Consider the following 12,461-nt stretch of genomic DNA (forward strand, 5'->3'; position numbering starts at 1 on the left):
TAAATATTAGTGATTATCATACCATGCACAGGATGTGCAAAAGCAGCCAGAAATAAACCCTTTTCTCCGGGTTCCAGTCATCCTAACCTGCCAATGGTGGAGACTCTGCTCTCTCGTACACACGCATTCCCTTATGCTTCTCCCTGGGGATGACTGTGGACAGGCAGCAGAGGGGACGAGGAGAGGGGGGCCTACGGTAAGTGAGGTGGACGGACAGGCTCTGCAGCTAGGAACTATGAAAGGTTCCTTGTGTTTACCTACTGATATTTTACTGACTCTGCCCTTAAAAGGATTTTTCTTGCCGTTTCAGAGGACATGTTTCAGAAAAATAAACTAGATTTTTTTTTTGACCTGCAACCATCTTTTATTATGAATTTTAACGAGCACCAGACCAGAGAGCAGGTGTGGTGGGCAACCTCCTAGGCGTAGTGCTGCAGGTTGGCTTTCTTCTTGGCCTGCACCTCCAGGATGCCCTCCATGTAGTCCTCGTGCGTGAGTTCCTTGGCACCCCGGCGCAGTGCAATCATGCCCACCTCCACACACACGGCCTTGCACTGGGCCCCATCGAAGTCATCCATACAGTGGGCCAGCTCCTTGTAATTCACATCGGGACTGACGTTCATCTTGCAGGAGTGGATCTGCATGATTTTGCCCCGGGTCTCCTCGTTGGGCATGGGGAATTCAATCTTCCAGTCCAGACGGCCTGAGCGGAGCAGTGCAGGGTCCAGGATGTCCACCCTGTTGGTGGCTGCAATCACCTTTACTTGAGTGTTGGGCTGGAACGCATCCAGCTGGTTCAGAAGCTCCAACATTGTCCTCTGCACCTCCCGGTCTCCAGCCTTCTTACTGTCAAAGCGCTTAGTGCCAATGGCATCCAGCTCATCAATGAAGATAATGGATGGAGCTTTCTCCCTGGTCAGGGCAAAGGCATCCCAGACCAGCTTGGCACCATCCCCAGTGAACATCTCCACCAGCTGGGGGCCAGCCAGCTTCAGGAAGGTAGCCTTGGTCTGTGTGGCACAGACCTGGGCCAGCAGGGTCTTCCCCGTTCCTGGGGGGGGCATACATCAACACCCCTTTTGGAGACTGGATCCCCAAGTTCTCAAACTTCTCCTTGTGGTTCATTGACAGGACAATGGCCTCCACCAGCTCCTGAATCTGCTTGTCCAGGCCCTCGATGTCACTATATTGTTCTGTGGGCCTCTCATCCACCTCCATGGCCTTCACCCAAGAGTCTTACTCTGTGGTCAGAGTCTCCAGGATCAGATAGGAATCTTTGTTCACACCCACCAAGTCTCCTGGCTTTAGCTTTTCAACATCCACCAACCCAATCACAGGCAAGAAGTATGTCTGTTGTGTAGAGGTTTTGATCACTGCATATTTACCCTTCCTCTGGGAATCCAGGTCAATATTGGCACCATCCTCTTTTTGGTCATTGGGATCAACATCTAGAAGCTTGATAATGTTGGACACAAGGTATGGCAGGGTCTTGTTCACTTTGATTTTTCTCACTGTTCTCTTTGATCTTGTCCTTCATGGCTTGGAGTTCATGGGTAACTCGCAATACTTCACTCTTCATGATCTTGATCTCACTGTCCAGCAGCCGTGTGCACGGGACAATCTCTTCCGTGGACGTCTTGAGCACCTCCTCCCCGATTCCATCTTGCTCAGCCTCATCCCACACGGTCGCCATCTTCTCTTGCAGAGTCACTGGACTCTAAACTAGATTTTTAAAACCAGAATCGGAAAGTTTTCAACAAATTACTTCACGGTTTAAATTAATTGCTACAGATTATAAAAAAGGCTATATCTAAACTCTGCAGGTTTCTCGAAAAAGGATAATAATCATAGTAACATTGCCCCATCTAGAGCGTTTGACATTTTTTTGCAAAGAGATTTTTTTTTAATTTTTTATTGTTATGTTAATCACCATATATTGCATCATTTGTTTTGGTGTAGTGTTCCATGATTCATTGTTTGTTCATAACACCCAGTGCTCCACGCAGAACGTGCCCTCTTTAATACCCATCACCAGACTAACCCATCCCCCTACCCTCCTCCCCTCTAGAAACCTCAGTTTGTTTTTCAGAGTCCATCATCTCTCCTGGTTCGTCTCCCCCTCTGACTTACTCCCCTTCAATCTTCCTCTCCTGCTATCTTCTTCTTTTTCTTTTTTCTTAAAATATGTTGCGTTATTTGTTTCAGAAGTACACATCTGTGATTCAACAGTCTTACACAATTCACAGCGCTCACCGTAGCACATACCCTCCCCAATGTCTATCACCCAGCCACCCCATCCCTCCCACCCCCGACCACTCCAGCAACCCTCAGTTTGTTTCCTGAGATTAAGAATTCCTCCTATCAGTGAGGTCATATGATACATGTGTTTCTCTGATTGACTTATTTCACTCAGCATAACACCCTCCAGTTCCATCCACGTCGTTGCAAATGGCAAAATCTCATTCCTTTTGATGGCTGCATAATATTCCATTGTGTATATATACCACCTCTTCTTTATCCATTCATCTGTCGATGGACATCTTGGCTCTTTCCACAGTTTGGCTATTGTGGACATTGCTGCTATAAACATCGGGGTACACGTACCCCTTCGGGTCCCTACATTTGTATCTTTGGGGTAAATACCCAGTAGTGCAATTGCTGGATTGAATGGTAGCTCTAATTTCAACTGTTTGAGGAACCTCCATACTGTTTTCCAGAGTGGCTGCACCAGCTTGCATTCCCACCAACAGTGTAGAAGGGTTCCCCTTTCTCCACATCCCTGCCAACATCTGTCGTTCCCTGACTTGTTAGTTTTAGCCATTCTGACGGGTGTGAGGTGGTATCTCATTGAGGTTTTGATTTGGATTTCCCTGATGCCGAGTGATGTTGAGCACTTTTTCATGTGCCTGTTGGCCATTTGGATGTCTTCTTTGGAAAAATGTCTGTTCATGTCTTCTGCCCATTTCTTGATTGGATTATTTGTTCTTTGGGTGTTGAGTTTGATAAGTTCTTTATAGATTTTGGAGACTAGCCCTTTATCTGATATGTCATTTGCAAATATTTTCTCCCATTCTGTCGGTTGTCTTTTGGTTTTGTGGACTGTTTCTTTTGCTGTGCAAAAGCTTTTTATCTTGATGAAATCCCAATAGTTCATTTTTGCCCTGGCTTCCCGTGCCTTTGGTGATGTTTCTACGAAGAAGTTGCTGCGGCTGAGGTCGAAGAGGTTGCTGCCTGTGTTCTCCTTTAGGATTTTGATGGACTCCTGTCTCACGTTTAGGTCTTTCAACCATTTGGAGTCTATTTTGTGTGTGGTGTAAGGAAATGGTCCAGTTTCATTCTTCTGCATGTGGCTGTCCAATTTTCCCAACACCATTTGTTGAAGAGACTGTCTTTTTTCCATTGGACATTCTTCCCTGCTTTGTCAAAGATGAGTTGACCATAGAGTTGAGGGTCCATTTCTGGGCTCTCGATTCTGTTCCATTGATCTATGTGTCTGTTTTTGTGCCAGTACCATACTGTCTTGATGATGACAACTTTGTAATAGAGCTGGAAGTCTGGAATTGTGATGCCGCCAGCTTTGCTTTTCTTTTTCAATATTCCTCTGGCTATTCGGGGTCTCTTCTGGTTCCATACAAATTTTAGGATTATTTGTTCCATTTCTTTGAAAAAAGTGGATGGTATTTTGATGGGGATTGCATTGAATGTGTAGATTGCTCTAGGTAGCACTGACATCTTCACAATGTTGATTCTCCCAATCCATGAGCATGGAACGTTTTTCCATTTCTTTGTGTCTTCTTCAATTTCTTTCCTGAGTATTTTATAGTTTTCTGAGTACAGATCCTTTGCCTCTTTGGTTAAATGTATTCCTAGGTATCTTATGGTTTTGGGTGCAGTTGTGAATGGGATCGACTCCTTGATTTGTCTCTCTTCTGTCTTGTTGTTGGTGTATAGGAATGCCACTGATTTCTGTGCATTGATTTTATAGCCTGCTACTTGACTGAATTCCTGTATGAGTTCTAGCAGTTTTGGGGTGGAGTCTTTTGGGTTTTCCACATAAAGTATCATATCATCTGCAAAGAGTGAGAGTTTGACTTCCTCTTTGCCGATTTGGATGCCTTTGATTTCTTTTTGTTGTCTGATTGCTGTGGCTAGGACTTCTAATACTATGTTGAATAGCAGTGGTGATAGTGGACATCCCTGCCGCGTTCCTGACCTTAGGGGAAAAGCTCTCAGCTTTTCCCCATTGAGAATGATATTCGCTGTAGGTTTTTCATAGATGGCTTTTATGATATTGAGGTATGTACCCTCTATCCCTATACTCTGAAGAGTTTTGATCAAGAAAGGATGCTGTACTTTGTCAAATGCTTTTTCTGCATCTATGGAGAGGATCCTATGATTCTTGTTCTTTCTTTTGTTAATGTATTGTATCACGTTGATTGATTTGCGGATGTTGAACCAGCCTTGCAACCCAGGGATAAATCCCACTTGGTCGTGGTGAATAATCCTTTTAATGTACTGTTGGATCCTATTGGCTAGTATTTTGGTGAGAATTTTTGCATCCATGTTCATCAAGGATATTGGTCTGTAATTCTCCTTTTTGATGGGATCTCTGTCTGGTTTTGGGATCAAGGTAATGGTGGCCTCATAAGATGAATTTGGAAGTTTTCCTTCCATTTCTATTTTTTGGAACAGTTTCAGGAGAATAGGTATTAATTCTTCTTTAAATGTCTGATAGAATTCCCCTGGGAAGCCATCTGGCCCTGGGCTTTTGTTTCTTGGGAGATTTTTGATGACTGCTTCAATTTCCTTAGTGGTTATAGGTCTGTTCAGGTTTTCTATTTCTTCCTGGTTCAGTTTTGGTAGTTGATACATCTCTAGGAATGCACCCATTTCTTCCAGGTTATCTAATTTGCTGGCATAGATTTGCTCATAATATGTTCTTATAATTGTTTGTATTTCTTTGGTGTTGGTTGTGATCTCTCCTCTTTCATTCATGATTTTGTTCATTTGGGTCATTTCTCTTTTCTTTTTGATCAGTCTGGCCAGGGGTTTATCAATCTTGTTAATTCTTTCAAAGAACCAACTCCTAGTTTCGTTGATCTGTTCTACTGTTCTTTTGGTTTCTAGTTCATTGATTTCTGCTCTGATCTTTATGATTTCTCTTCTCCTGCTGGGTTTAGGCTTTATTTGCTGTTCTTTCTCCAGCTCCTTTAGGTGTAGGGTTAAGTTGTGTATTTGAGACCTTTCTTGTTTCTTGAGAAAGGCTTGTATTGCTATATACTTTCCTCTCAGGAGTGCCTTTGCTGTATCCCAAAGATTTTGGACAGTTGTGTTTTCATTTTCATTGGTTTCCATGAATTTTTTTAATTCTTCTTTAATTTCCTGGTTGACCCATTCATTCTTTAGTAGGATGCTCTTTAGCCTCCATGTATTTGAGTTCTTTCCGACTTTCCTCTTGTGATTGAGTTCTAGTTTCAAAGCATTGTGGTCTGAAAATATGCAGGGAATGATCCCAATCTTTTGGTACCGGTTGAGACCTGATTTGTGACCTAGGATGTGATCAATTCTGGAGAATGTTCCATGGGCACTAGAGAAGAATGTGTATTCCGTTGCTTTGGGATGGAATGTTCTGAATATGTCTCTGAAGTCCATTTGGTCCAGTGTGTCATTTGAAGTCTTTATTTCCTTGTTGATCTTTTGCTTAGATGATCTGTCCATTTCAGTCAGGGGGGTGTTAAAGTCCCCCACTATTATTGTATTGTTGTCAATGTGTTTCTTTGCTTTTGTTATTAATTGCCTTATATAATTGGCTGCTCCCATGTTCGGGGCATAGATATTTACAATTGTTAGATCTTCTTGTTGGATAGACCCTTTAAGTAGGACATAGTGTCCTTCCTCATCTCTTATTACAGTCTTTGTTTTAAAATCTAGTTTGTCTGATATAAGGATTGCCACCCCAGCTTTCTTTTGGTGTCCATTAGCATGGTAAATGGTCTTCCACCCCCTCTCTTTCAATCTGGGGGTGTCTTTGGGTCTAAAATGAGTCTCTTGCAGACAGCATATGGATGGGTCTTGTTTTTTAATCCAATCTGATAGCCTGTGTCTTTTGATTGGGGCATTGAGCCCATTTACATTCAGGGTAACTATTGAAAGGTATGAATTTAGTGCCATTGTATTGCCTGTAAGGTGACTGTTACTGTATGTTGTCTGTGTTCCTTTCTGATGTTTGCTGCTTTTAGGCTCTCTCTTTGCTTAGAGGACCCCTTTCAATATTTCTCGGAGGGCTGGTTTCGTGTTTGCAAATTCCTTTAGTTTTTGTTTGTTCTGGAAGCTTTTTATCTCTCCTTCTATTTTCAATGACAGCCTAGCTGGATATAGTATTCTTGGCTGCATATTTTTCTCGTTTAGTGCTCTGAAGATATCTTGCCAGTCCTTTCTGGCCTGCCAGGTCTCTGTGGATAGGTCTGTTGCCAATCTATTATTTTTACCATTGTAGGTTACATATCTCTTCTCCCAAGCTGCTTTCAGGATTTTCTCTTTGTCTGTGAGACTCGTAAGTTTTACTATTAGATGTCGGGGTGTTGACCTATTATTATTGATTTTGAGAGGGGTTCTCTGTGCCTCCTGGATTTTGATGCCTGTTTCCTTCCTCACATTAGGGAAGTTCTCTGCTATTATTTGCTCCAATATACCTTCTGCCCCTCTCTCTCTTTCTTCTTCTTCTGGGATCCCAATTATTCTAATGTTGTTTCGTCTTATCGTATCACTTATCTCTCGAATTCTGCCCTCGTGATCCTGTAGTTGTTTCTCCCTCTTTTTCTCAGCCTCTTTATTTTCCATCATTTGGTCTTCTATATCACTGATTCTCTCTTCTGCCTCATTTATCCTAGCAGTTAGTGCCCCCATTTTTGATTGCACCTCATCAATAGCCTTTTTGATTTCGACTTGGTTAGATTTTAGTTCTTCTATTTCTCCAGAAAGGGTTTCTCTAATAACTTCCATGCTTTTTTCAAGCCCAGCTAGTATCTTTAAAGTCATGATTCTGAACTCTAGGTCCGACATCGTACTAATGTCTGTATTGAGTAGGTCCCTGGCTGACGGTACTACCTCTTGTTCTTTTTGCTGAGGTGATTTTTTTCGTCTTGTCATTTTGCCAGAGGAGAACAGATGAATGAGAGAACAGAATGCTAACAGGTTTACAACGTCCCCAGCAAATATACTGTATACAAATCAGAAAAGACCTGAAACCAGGGGAAAAGAAAGGGAAAGAAAGAAAAAAGAAAGAGAAAAAAAAAAGATAAAAACAAAAACAGAACAATACAAAAAAAGCAGAATGTGATCAAATATGATCAGGCTAGTGCATAGATCAGTGCCACACACTAGATTTTGGGCGTATTTTGGTCTGTTAGAAGAAAGTGCCTCCTAAAATTTTAAAGGAAGAAAGACATATATGTACAAAATAAGGGTTGATACAATGAAGGGATAGAAGATGACTGTAAAGATGAAAATTATAAAAGATTTTATAAAAGGACTTGATAAGAAGTTGTTTGAAAAAAGAAAGAAGATTTAAAAAAAAAAAGAAAAAAGGGAGAGAATGTGATCAGGCAGGAGACTAGAACAGAGCCATACACTAGTGATTTAGGGTATATTTTGATCTGTTAGAAGAAACTGTATCTCAAAATTTTAAAGAGAGAACAACTTATATATATATGCCAAAAATAAGGGTAACTACTATGAAGGGATAAAATATGACTCTAAAAATGAAAAATAAAAAAAAAATTTTTTTTTTAAAAAAGAGATTGATAAGATGTTGGTTGAAAAAGGGAAAAAGAAAAAAAAAAACAGTTAACAAAAATTAACTTTGATGAACTAATGAATCATGGTAAAAAAAAAGCCATGAATTCTATGTGCACTATTCCCCTAGCGCTGGAGTTCTCCCGTTCTCCTTGATCGGTAAACTTGGTCTTGGCTGGCTGTTCGTGCTGATCTTCTGGGGGAGGGGCCTGTTGCCCTGGTTCCCAAATGTCTTTGCCGGAGGCTGAATTGCCCCGCCCTTGCCCGTCCGGGCTAAGCAAGCTGCTCGGGTTTGATCTCAGGAGCTTTTGTTCCCTGCAAGCTCTCCGTACAGCCTTGGAGGACCAGGGCAAAAATGGTGGCCTCCCAATCTCCACCCGGAGGAGCTGAGAACTCGGGGCCCCGCTCCTCAGTGCGCCCCCAGAGAAAAGCAGTCACTCCCGTGTCCCCGGTCTCCGGCCGCACTCCGTGCTCACCCGGCCTGTGATCGAGCGTTTCTATCTCTGGCCCCCGACCCCGTGTGGAGTCTCCAAACCCAGCAGATCCCTGCGGTGCGTTCCCGCGCCGCTCCTCCCCGGGAAGGAAGGGGAGTCTCCCCGGCTCTGCCGCTTGTTGGGTCCCTGCTGGAGGAGCAGTGCCCCGACTGGGCCGCGGATCACAGTTTATGGCCACCCCGAGCTGAGAGCCCGCACCTCGGCTCCGTCTCTGCAGCCGGCTTCCCTGCTCCGATACCCGGGAGCTCTGCCGCACTCAGGCACCCCCGGTCTTTCTGTGACCCCGAGGGTCCTGAGACCACACTGTCCTGCGAGGGTTCCACCCCCGCTTAGCCACTGGAGCGACGTCCCTCCGCGGAGCCGACTTCTAAAAGGTCCGATTTTGTGCTCCGCGGCTCTAGCACTTGCCAGAAGCGGCCGACGGAGGCCCCCTCCCCCGCCGTCTATCCTCCCGAATATCGCCTCGGATTCACGTCTCCGCACGTCCTACCTTCCAGTAAGTGGTCGCTTCTCTGTTCAGAGTTGTTGCTACTCTCTTCTTCGGTCTCCTGTTGAGTTCATAGGTGTTCAGAATGGTTTGATCCCTATCCAGCTGAATTCCTGAGACCAGACGAAATCTAGGTCTCCTGCTCCTCCGCCATCTTGCTCTGCCCCCTTTTTGCAAAGAGATTTTTAACAGTAGAACATATTAAAACCACTGTGATTTTCCTAAATTGGTTTATAATATCTCTCATTTCTCGAGAGCATATGAGGAAAGTACTAATATTCCTTATTTTGCAGGTGGTAGGACTGAGATTCCAAACAGTAAGTAAAAAAAGCAACGGCGAAGTATCAGAGCAAGGATTCAGACCCCAGGTCTTTCTGTGGCAGAGCCGAAACGTTTAAACCCTCTGCGACACTGCTCTGGCCACAAGCAAACCTTGCGGTTCTCCTGGGTTTTCTCCTACAATCTATGCTGAACTGAATTTTATTCTGTAAAGTCAGCATTTCATGCTGCAAGCATAGCAAGCATGCTACTCACTCCACCGCTCACTAGCTGAGGGATCTTGGGCCTCGGCTTCCTCATGTGTAAAATGAGGAATAATAAAATGGAAAGGATTATTTCTACCTTAATGATTGTTGTCAAGATTAAATGAACTGCTACAAGTGCATGTCTCAAACAGCACCTGGACCAGCTTCATCAAGAGACAGCTCTTGCTATGTACAAAAGGTTTTCTGTGCCTCCAGCTCATGGTCAGATGAAGTAGAACGCACAAATATTGAAATATTTGTGTCCTGCAATGTAGTGTGAGTAACACACAGCCACACAAGTATGGCTGGGTGCTGTTGTTTGAAACCTTGTTATCTGGTTCACAGGTAGGGCAGGAGCATACGAAATGACAGATGAAATAAAACATTTGAATGAAACCCCCCAAACGAAAGAAATAGCATGGTGTAATTGTCGGGAAAAAAACATTACGGTGATGTCTTTAAGGAGAGAAGAAATTTAGATGAGCTGATGGCAGTGGGGAGGGTGCATGTCCACCAACGCAGAGGTCTGGGGGGCCTTCCGGCACTCCTCCAAGAACTGTGGGAACTTTCCAGCCACTAATGAGCACTGACTGTGTCTTACAAGGTCTAATCCCATATGGGTCAGTGAGTCACCAGAGTTTGGACCAAGCCTGGCGTTAGTCTGTGGCCAATTTTTGGCATAAACAATTTCCTTTTTTCTCTTTCCCAGACTTTAAAAGTTTTTGTCGTTGCTGGATTAGGTTTGCTTTTTATTTTTCTTTGGTTTTCCTTCCTCCCTCCCCCTTTTCTTTCTTCTTTTCCTTCCTTCCTACTCTCTTTCATGTGGGGTGTGTGTGTGTGTGTGTGTGTGTGTTTGGGGAGTCTGCATGCCTGACATGCTAGCAGCAGGACTGAGGGACACCTGCTGTTGGGTGGAGAGGGACAGACACTGTCCCAGAGCTGGCTGAGAAAGTTGACTATATGCTACACAGAAAAGGGGTGCTAAGTATTGGAGAACAACTATGTGTGGGTGACAAGGTTTTTCCCAGTCCAAAGTGACACAAGAAAAAAAAAAGGTGTAGTGAAATTTTTATAGAGGCATACGTACTGACTTGCAATCATTACATATTTGTGTTCTAATTCACTGAATTTGTCAAGATCCATTGTATGACGTGAGCATAAAATACAATTACAGAACAGGCCTATAAAACTGGAAATTGGTTCCTCGTGTCTCCTCCACTCCCCCGTCTTTTCTTTAAAATGTTTCTGAAATCTAAAGATCTGGTGACCACTGATAGTAAGTTGCAATGAATCTTTAAAAAGGTATCACTTAGAAAGGCCATGCAGTGGATTTCCATGAGGAATACTGCACTGATGGTCATTTACTAGGGCACACAGTTACTTTTTATCACAGAAGGTAGTTCTAGCCACACGGCGGGATATATTTTTTAAATAATTATATTATAATGTACATCTCGTTTCTCTTTGAAACGTGGTATTTCTCTAACTGCTCTATTAATTATAGCACATATAATAGATATGCATTTAGTTTCTAATACACATTAATTATTTGCATCGAAACACTAAGCTTTTTATATCTATAATAACTGAGCCTCCTTTTTCAATCAGTTGTGACCGGATGTCTTACCCTCATGTTGATCATTTCCCATTTAAAGAAAAAGCCAGGCTTTTATATCCAGTAAAACTGAGGGGGAAATGAGAAACATGCTTACAGAATCACGATGGACCCAGCCGAGATGTTGCAGGTTACCAGCTGACCAAGTAAAGAAAATGAGCAAAACAGGGAATTCCTTTCGCCGAGCCCAGACCTGTTCCCCCGGCTTCCCACGGGCACGCGTGACTCACTTCACACGTGCAGATTGCTCACTTTTACGTCCTTCCGCTGAAGGGGAAAGGTAGTTTCATTTCATCTTTCCTTCTTGCCTCTTGGTCGCCTTGACCAGCTTGAGCGTAACCTCTTTGGGGGCAGAGCCGGAAGGGGCTGTGGAGCCAGCCGGAAACGCGCAGATCCCAAGCCCACAACCTGGGTCACTTCTCTGCCACCTGCCAGCTGGGGGCTCTGGGACAAGTCCCTAAATGTCTGTGAACCCGGTGTTCTCACTTCACAATGACCTTGAGGACACCTGTATTGAAGGGTTAGATAACACGAGGGGCGATGTGAGGGCGCTCGGTGGCTCCTACTTCCATGCCCCTCAGGTGCCTTTCGAGAGCCCCAAGCTCTACTTTCCCTCAGAGTAAACTGAATGCCATCAGGCATTTAAAAGAAATCACAATTAAACTCCAATTCAAGATGAGAAAGCTTCATGACGGAGCTCTCTAGCTGGACTACCTGTATAAGGAAAGAGAAGAACATGAAATAATTTAGGAGATATCTTGTTCTTCAAAAGGAAAACATTTCTGCAAACCATCGGAGACTCTTAACTCTAGGGAACAGATTGGGGGTTTGCCTCCCTAGGGGAGGTGGGTGGGGGGAGGGGGTAGCTAGGGGATGGGCATGAAGGAAGGCATGTGATGGAGTGAGCACTGGGTGTTCTATGCAACTGATGAATCACTAAACTCTGCCCCCGAAACTAATAATACACTCTATGTGAACTAAATTGAATTTAAATAAAAAAAATGTTTTCAAATATTTCTGGAAAGAAGTCATGGGGTTAAATTGCATATGCTTTATTCTAGAATCACAATCACTATACATGCAAAACTATAAAACTAATATTAGTGTTGGCTCAACACATTTTTACCAATACATGCAATTGAGCACAAAATAATTGTACATGAGATGAAGTAGAAGAGAAACAAAAACAATGCTACTTCCCAGGCATGGTTTAGAGCTCACTTTTCAGCCCATATCAAGAATAGTTTAATAAAAGTGAAAAAGATGAGAGTAGGAAAATAACTAAACCCAACGTGTAGGCCCAGGGATCTACACGACCTGGGCACCTCCACAGATGGCCCTGGATTTAGTTTTCCCCACATTTTCAGTGAAGAGATTGGATGAGCTCACCTTGAGGCAAGGTCTTTCCAAACGTTGCTATTTCACGATCTGTCTGATAGGTGAAAAATACTGCCGGAAACTGTCTTCAGCGACCCCTGAACAAAGCTATGCATTGTGGCATGCTAACCCTGAATATTCCTTTCTTCACATTGGGAGTGGGTTTGTGC

The 12,461-nt window shown here is 43.5% G+C and overlaps 1 pseudogene; it reads right to left on the reverse strand.

The window, feature by feature from the left end:
- Window positions 1-419: 419 nt before the first annotated feature.
- LOC114209265 (26S proteasome regulatory subunit 6A pseudogene) lies at window positions 420-1,711 on the reverse strand (annotated as a pseudogene).
- Window positions 1,712-12,461: the final 10,750 nt, after the last annotated feature.

The sequence above is a fragment of the Eumetopias jubatus genome, unplaced genomic scaffold (assembly GCF_037043125.1).
Source record: "Eumetopias jubatus isolate StellerSeaLion01/CBP00866 unplaced genomic scaffold, mEumJub1_p1.0 scaffold_6, whole genome shotgun sequence".
Lineage (NCBI taxonomy): Eukaryota > Metazoa > Chordata > Mammalia > Carnivora > Otariidae > Eumetopias > Eumetopias jubatus.